Consider the following 6,875-nt stretch of genomic DNA (forward strand, 5'->3'; position numbering starts at 1 on the left):
AGAAAAGATAATGGAGCTATATATAAAAATAATAATAATCTTTGAGAACTAACAATCACCAAAATAAAAGCTAGACAGTCAGGGAGAATTGAAAATTCCAAAAACAATGAATTCTGATATTATGTTTGAGCAAAATGTATAAAAATGCAGGAAACTAGCTTTAAAACGACAACATGTTCTCTCAGCTCCATGGAGAAACGTGTAGAATTGCAGGAAATTGGCCTAAAAATGCAAACACTTCTCTACCCTGCCAGGATGGGGCCTCTAAAATGTTCTCTACACCGCCAGGATGGGGACTCTAAAATGTTCTCTACACCGCCAGGATGGGGGCCTCTAAAATGTTCTCTACACCGCCAGGATGGGGTCTTTAAAATGTTCTCTACACCTTCAGGATGGGGGCCTCTAAAATGTTCTCTACAAATTAGCCCCACCGACCGTGCCCATTGCCACGCCAACCACCTAAGCCCCTTGTTGATCCAGAGAAAAGCCTGATGTTCCAGTAATCTAATCAACCTGCCTTTCAGACAGCTCTTGATCAATGATCTATTCTCAGTCAGTGCAGACAGGAGACTCTGCTGTAAAATGTTCTATTCGGAGAATGTCTGATACTAACCCAATGCTTGTTCTTATCTAAAAAGACACCAAATGAAAATTAAAAAACATTGCTCCAAGTAGGAGAATGGCCGGTAAACTATATCTTGCCATATATACCGGTATTAATACCTGGACTGTTTTGAGTTTTTTACTTTACATGACGGTATTTCAATGTTTGGATTGTTCAATGTAATATAAATGCAATAATGCAGCGATTAAACTGGAAAAATGATGGCAATCGTCCGTTCTGACTACCAGTCTGGGCTGGAGGTAGCCTAGCGGTTAAGAGCGTTGGGTCAGTTACCGAAAGGTCACTGGTTCAAATCCCTGAACTGACTAGGTGAAAAATCTGTCGATGTACCCTTAAGCAAGGCACTTAACCCTAATTGTTCCTGTAAGTTGCTCTGGATAAGAGCGTCTGCTAAATGACTGAACTGTAGTAAGAAAATGATAACAGTTAGAAACTGCTAGCAAGAGCGTCGGGTGCGAACATTTTTTGTTGCCGTGAATAGTGCCTGTGAGGCAGCGCTAGCAAGTGTACTTTTTGCCATGAATCTTGCCTGTGAGGCTGTGCCGGTACCTAAAGCACCGTAGAAAATCAGCACAGTGCCCCTTTGTGAAGAAAGTAAGAACTGCCATTGAATCTATTGAACATTTCTGGTTACAGAGGAGAATAATTATTCAGATAAAAAGGAAAATTACTTTTTTCACAAAATAGAGGCATATAAAGACAAAACAAAATGTGGTGGCAGTGTGGAAATGATAACAAAAGAGTGAAGGAAATTCAGAAATGTATGAAAATGCTGAAAATGATTTTGGGGTTGAAGTTTGATTGAATAGTAGAAAACAAATCAGAAGAGAGAATGACCAATTAAAACCACTCAGAATGTTTCTGGTACCACCCTGGGGACAGGCACTACTCATAAAGCATATCTGTAACTTTTAATTATTCAAAAAACATCAAAATACCGCCAAATATATCTGTCCATATGGCCCAGCTCCAGCTCCAAGTGGATTGTCCCAAATACACAATGCCTGGATTACAGCAGGAGTAACATAGAGCAGTCTATAGCCTAATACTGTGTCAGGACAGGTTCGTTTCCAGTTTAACAGACATTTGGGGACAACCCGTCTGTTTAGTAGAAAAAAGTTGACAATGTGGGGGGTGGAAGTAGAAAGCATCTCTGGCCAATAAAAACACTGGAAGAGAAGGGGGCGAAATCTGTGTTGTAAAATCAATCCCTTAGCCAACAACAGGTCCCAGTCCCAAATGGCACCCTCTTCCCTTTATAGTGCACTACTTTTGGTCAAAGTTAGTGCACTATATGGGAATAGGGTGCCATTTTGGGTCCATGCAAACACATTTCCAGGAGAACTGTCTGATTTGTCTTGGCCAACAGCAAGTCCAGCTCCCATCCCACGCAACCAAACACGTCTCCACTTGTCAGTCCTCAGTCCTCTCTGACATTATCTTGACAGGCCTTCCCACAAACAAACCTCTCTGTTCTGCACAACAACACACTGCACAACCAGCTTTTGTTTGTGTGTGTGTGTGTGTGTGTGTGTGTGTGTGTGTGTGTGTGTGTGTGTGTGTGTGTGTGTGTGCTCTGCGTCATCCTGGGAACAGGTTCAGAAGCTGTCATCACACTTTACTACCATCATTACAGACAGTGATGTACCAGTGTTGACAGGCCTGTCACCTGGTCTGTTACTGTTAGACAGTGATGTACCAGTGTTGACAGGCCTGTCACCTGGTCTGTTACTGTTAGAGACAGTGATGTACCAGTGTTGACAGGCCTGTCACCTGGTCTGTTACTGTTAGAGACAGTGATGTACCAGTGTTGACAGGCCTGTCACCTGGTCTGTTACTGTTAGAGACAGTGATGTACCAGTGTTGACAGGCCTGTCACCTGGTCTGTTACTGTTAGAGACAGTGATGTACCAGTGTTGACAGGCCTGTCACCTGGTCAGTTACTGTTAGAGACAGTGATGTACCAGTGTTGACAGGCCTGTCACCTGGTCTGTTACTGTTAGAGACAGTGATGTACCAGTGTTGACAGGCCTGTCACCTGGTCTGTTACTGTTAGAGACAGTGATGTACCAGTGTTGACAGGCCTGTCACCTGGTCTGTTACTGTTAGAGACAGTGATGTACCAGTGTTGACAGGCCTGTCACCTGGTCTGTTACTGTTAGAGACAGTGATGTACCAGTGTTGACAGGCCTGTCACCTGGTCTGTTACTGTTAGAGACAGTGATGTACCAGTGTTGACAGGCCTGTCACCTGGTCTGTTACTGTTAGAGACAGTGATGTACCAGTGTTGACAGGCCTGTCACCTGGTCTGTTACTGTTAGAGACAGTGATGTACCAGTGTTGACAGGTCTGTCACCTGGTCTGTTACTGTTAGAGACAGTGATGTACCAGTGTTGACAGGCCTGTCACCTGGTCTGTTACTGTTAGAGACAGTGATGTACCAGTGTTGACAGGCCTGTCACCTGGTCTGTTACTGTTAGAGACAGTGATGTACCAGTGTTGACAGGCCTGTCACCTGGTCTGTTACTGTTAGAGACAGTGATGTACCAGTGTTGACAGGTCTGTCACCTGGTCTGTTACTGTTAGAGACAGTGATGTACCAGTGTTGACAGGTCTGTCACCTGGTCTGTTACTGTTAGAGACAGTGATGTACCAGTGTTGACAGGCCTGTCACCTGGTCTGTTACTGTTAGAGACAGTGATGTACCAGTGTTGACAGGCCTGTCACCTGGTCTGTTACTGTTAGAGACAGTGATGTACCAGTGTTGACAGGCCTGTCACCTGGTCTGTTACTGTTAGAGACAGTGATGTACCAGTGTTGACAGGCCTGTCACCTGGTCTGTTACTGTTAGAGACAGTGATGTACCAGTGTTGACAGGCCTGTCACCTGGTCTGTTACTGTTAGAGACAGTGATGTACCAGTGTTGACAGGCCTGTCACCTGGTCTGTTACTGTTAGAGACAGTGATGTACCAGTGTTGACAGGCCTGTCACCTGGTCTGTTACTGTTAGAGACAGTGATGTACCAGTGTTGACAGGTCTGTCACCTGGTCTGTTACTGTTAGAGACAGTGATGTACCAGTGTTGACAGGCCTGTCACCTGGTCTGTTACTGTTAGAGACAGTGATGTACCAGTGTTGACAGGCCTGTCACCTGGTCTGTTACTGTTAGAGACAGTGATGTACCAGTGTTGACAGGCCTGTCACCTGGTCTGTTACTGTTAGAGACAGTGATGTACCAGTGTTGACAGGCCTGTCACCTGGTCTGTTACTGTTAGAGACAGTGATGTACCAGTGTTGACAGGCCTGTCACCTGGTCTGTTACTGTTAGAGACAGTGATGTACCAGTGTTGACAGGCCTGTCACCTGGTCTGTTACTGTTAGAGACAGTGATGTACCAGTGTTGACAGGCCTGTCACCTGGTCTGTTACTGTTAGAGACAGTGATGTACCAGTGTTGACAGGTCTGTCACCTGGTCTGTTACTGTTAGAGACAGTGATGTACCAGTGTTGACAGGCCTGTCACCTGGTCTGTTACTGTTAGAGACAGTGATGTACCAGTGTTGACAGGCCTGTCACCTGGTCTGTTACTGTTAGAGACAGACTGGAGTCAGGTTTGTGGTAATGACAGGATGTTGAAGCTTCCTCAGTCACATTCACAACAACTGATTATGTCAGAGGAACCATTCATGACAGCTTATGGAGACTAGAGTCAGTGAGACCACAGAAGACCACACTAAGTCTGACTGACAGGCAGAAACAAGCTTCAACTTCTCAATAAACCCTGCAAGAAAAGTTTCCTGCTAAACTGGAAATGCAGGATCACTAAAGTTAATATTGAATGGTAACACCCTAAAGGTCCCAGACAGACAGACAGACAGACAGACAGACAGACAGACAGACAGACAGACAGACAGGCAGGCAGACAGACAGACAGGATGAAGGACACAGACAGACAGACAGACAGACAGACAGACAGACAGACAGACAGACAGACAGACAGACAGACAGACAGACAGACAGACAGACAGACAGACAGACAGACAGACAGACAGACAGACAGATGAGGCCTCCTTGTGACTGCAGGGGGGAGAAATGGGTTTCCAAGCAACCACCTCTTAAAGACCTGACACTCCCCTCCTCTCCCTCTCTCCTCTGTCTGTGTCTCGCTCTCCTCTCTCTTTTATCCATTATCCGTGCCCCTGTCCTTGAGAGTGTAACCTGCACAGAGAGCTCTGTAGATTAGAGACAACAGCCAGTCCTGGTTGTGTGGCTAGCCTGCTGTGCAAACACTTGGCGTTGCCAGAACTGCGACCAGCTAAAGCACACAAGGCGAGGCCACCTTGAGAGAAAAGACTGAACCTATTACATAACACCTGTTAGAAGGTCAAAGTCAAAGGAAAACACCTGTTAGAACAGAGAAAATATCTATTCAGAAAAGTAACAGGCCTAATGGGAAAAATAGCTGGCAATGTCCAAGAGAAGCATTGCATCATTGGCAATATCTACAATGTCTATGAACTACAAACCGGCTTACTATGAACTACAAACAGCCTTACTATGAACTATAAACAGCCTTACTATGAACTATAAACAGCCTTACTGTGAACTATAAACAGCCTTACTATGAACTATGAACAGCCTTACTGTGAACTATAAACAGCCTTACTGTGAACTACAAACAGCCTTACTATGAACTACAAACAGCCTTACTATGAACTATATACAGCCTTACTATGAACTATAAACAGCCTTACTATGAACTATAAACAGCCTTACTATGAACTATAAACAGCCTTACTATGAACTATAAACAGCCTTACTATGAACTATAAACAGCCTTACTATGAACTACAAACAGCCTTACTATGAACTATAAACAGCCTTACTATGAACTACAAACAGCCTTACTATGAACTATAAACAGCCTTACTATGAACTATAAACAGCCTTACTATGAACTACGAACAGCCTTACTATGAACTACAAACAGCCTTACTATGAACTATAAACAGCCTTACTATGAACTATAAACAGCCTTACTGTGAACTATAAACAGCCTTACTATGAACTATGAACAGCCTTACTGTGAACTATAAACAGCCTTACTGTGAACTACAAACAGCCTTACTATGAACTATAAACAGCCTTACTATGAACTATATACAGCCTTACTATGAACTATAAACAGCCTTACTATGAACTATAAACAGCCTTACTATGAACTATAAACAGCCTTACTATGAACTATAAACAGCCTTACTATGAACTATAAACAGCCTTACTATGAACTACAAACAGCCTTACTATGAACTATAAACAGCCTTACTATGAACTACAAACAGCCTTACTATGAACTATAAACAGCCTTACTATGAACTATAAACAGCCTTACTATGAACTACGAACAGCCTTACTATGAACTACAAACAGCCTTACTATGAACTACAAACAGCCTTACTATGAACTATAAACAGCCTTACTATGAACTATGAACAGCCTTACTATGAACTATAAACAGCCTTACTATGAACTATAAACAGCCTTACTATGAACTATAAACAGCCTTACTATGAACTATAAACAGCCTTACTATGAACTATAAACAGCCTTACTATGAACTATGAACAGCCTTTCTATGAACTATAAACAGCCTTACTATGAACTATAAACAGCCTTACTATGAACTATAAACAGCCTTACTATGAACTATAAACAGCCTTACTATGAACTATAAACAGCCTTACTATGAACTATAAACAGCCTTACTATGAACTATAAACAGCCTTACTATGAACTACAAACAGCCTTACTATGAACTATAAACAGCCTTACTATGAACTACAAACAGCCTTACTATGAACTATAAACAGCCTTACTATGAACTACAAACAGCCTTACTATGAACTACAAACAGCCTTACTATGAACTACAAACAGCCTTACTATGAACTACAAACAGCCTTACTATGAACTATAAACAGCCTTACTATGAACTATAAACAGCCTTACTATGAACTATAAACAGCCTTACTATGAACTATAAACAGCCTTACTATGAACTATAAACAGCCTTACTATGAACTATAAACAGCCTTACTATGAACTATAAACAGCCTTACTATGAACTACAAACAACCTTACTATGAACTATAAACAGCCTTACTATGAACTGTAAACAGCCTTACTATGAACAGCCCATCAAATACAGAACACAAGCTACAGTATGACAGAACACAAGCTACAGTATGTCAG

The sequence above is a fragment of the Salmo salar genome, unplaced genomic scaffold, assembly GCF_905237065.1.
Source record: "Salmo salar unplaced genomic scaffold, Ssal_v3.1, whole genome shotgun sequence".
Classification (NCBI taxonomy): Eukaryota; Metazoa; Chordata; class Actinopteri; order Salmoniformes; family Salmonidae; genus Salmo; species Salmo salar.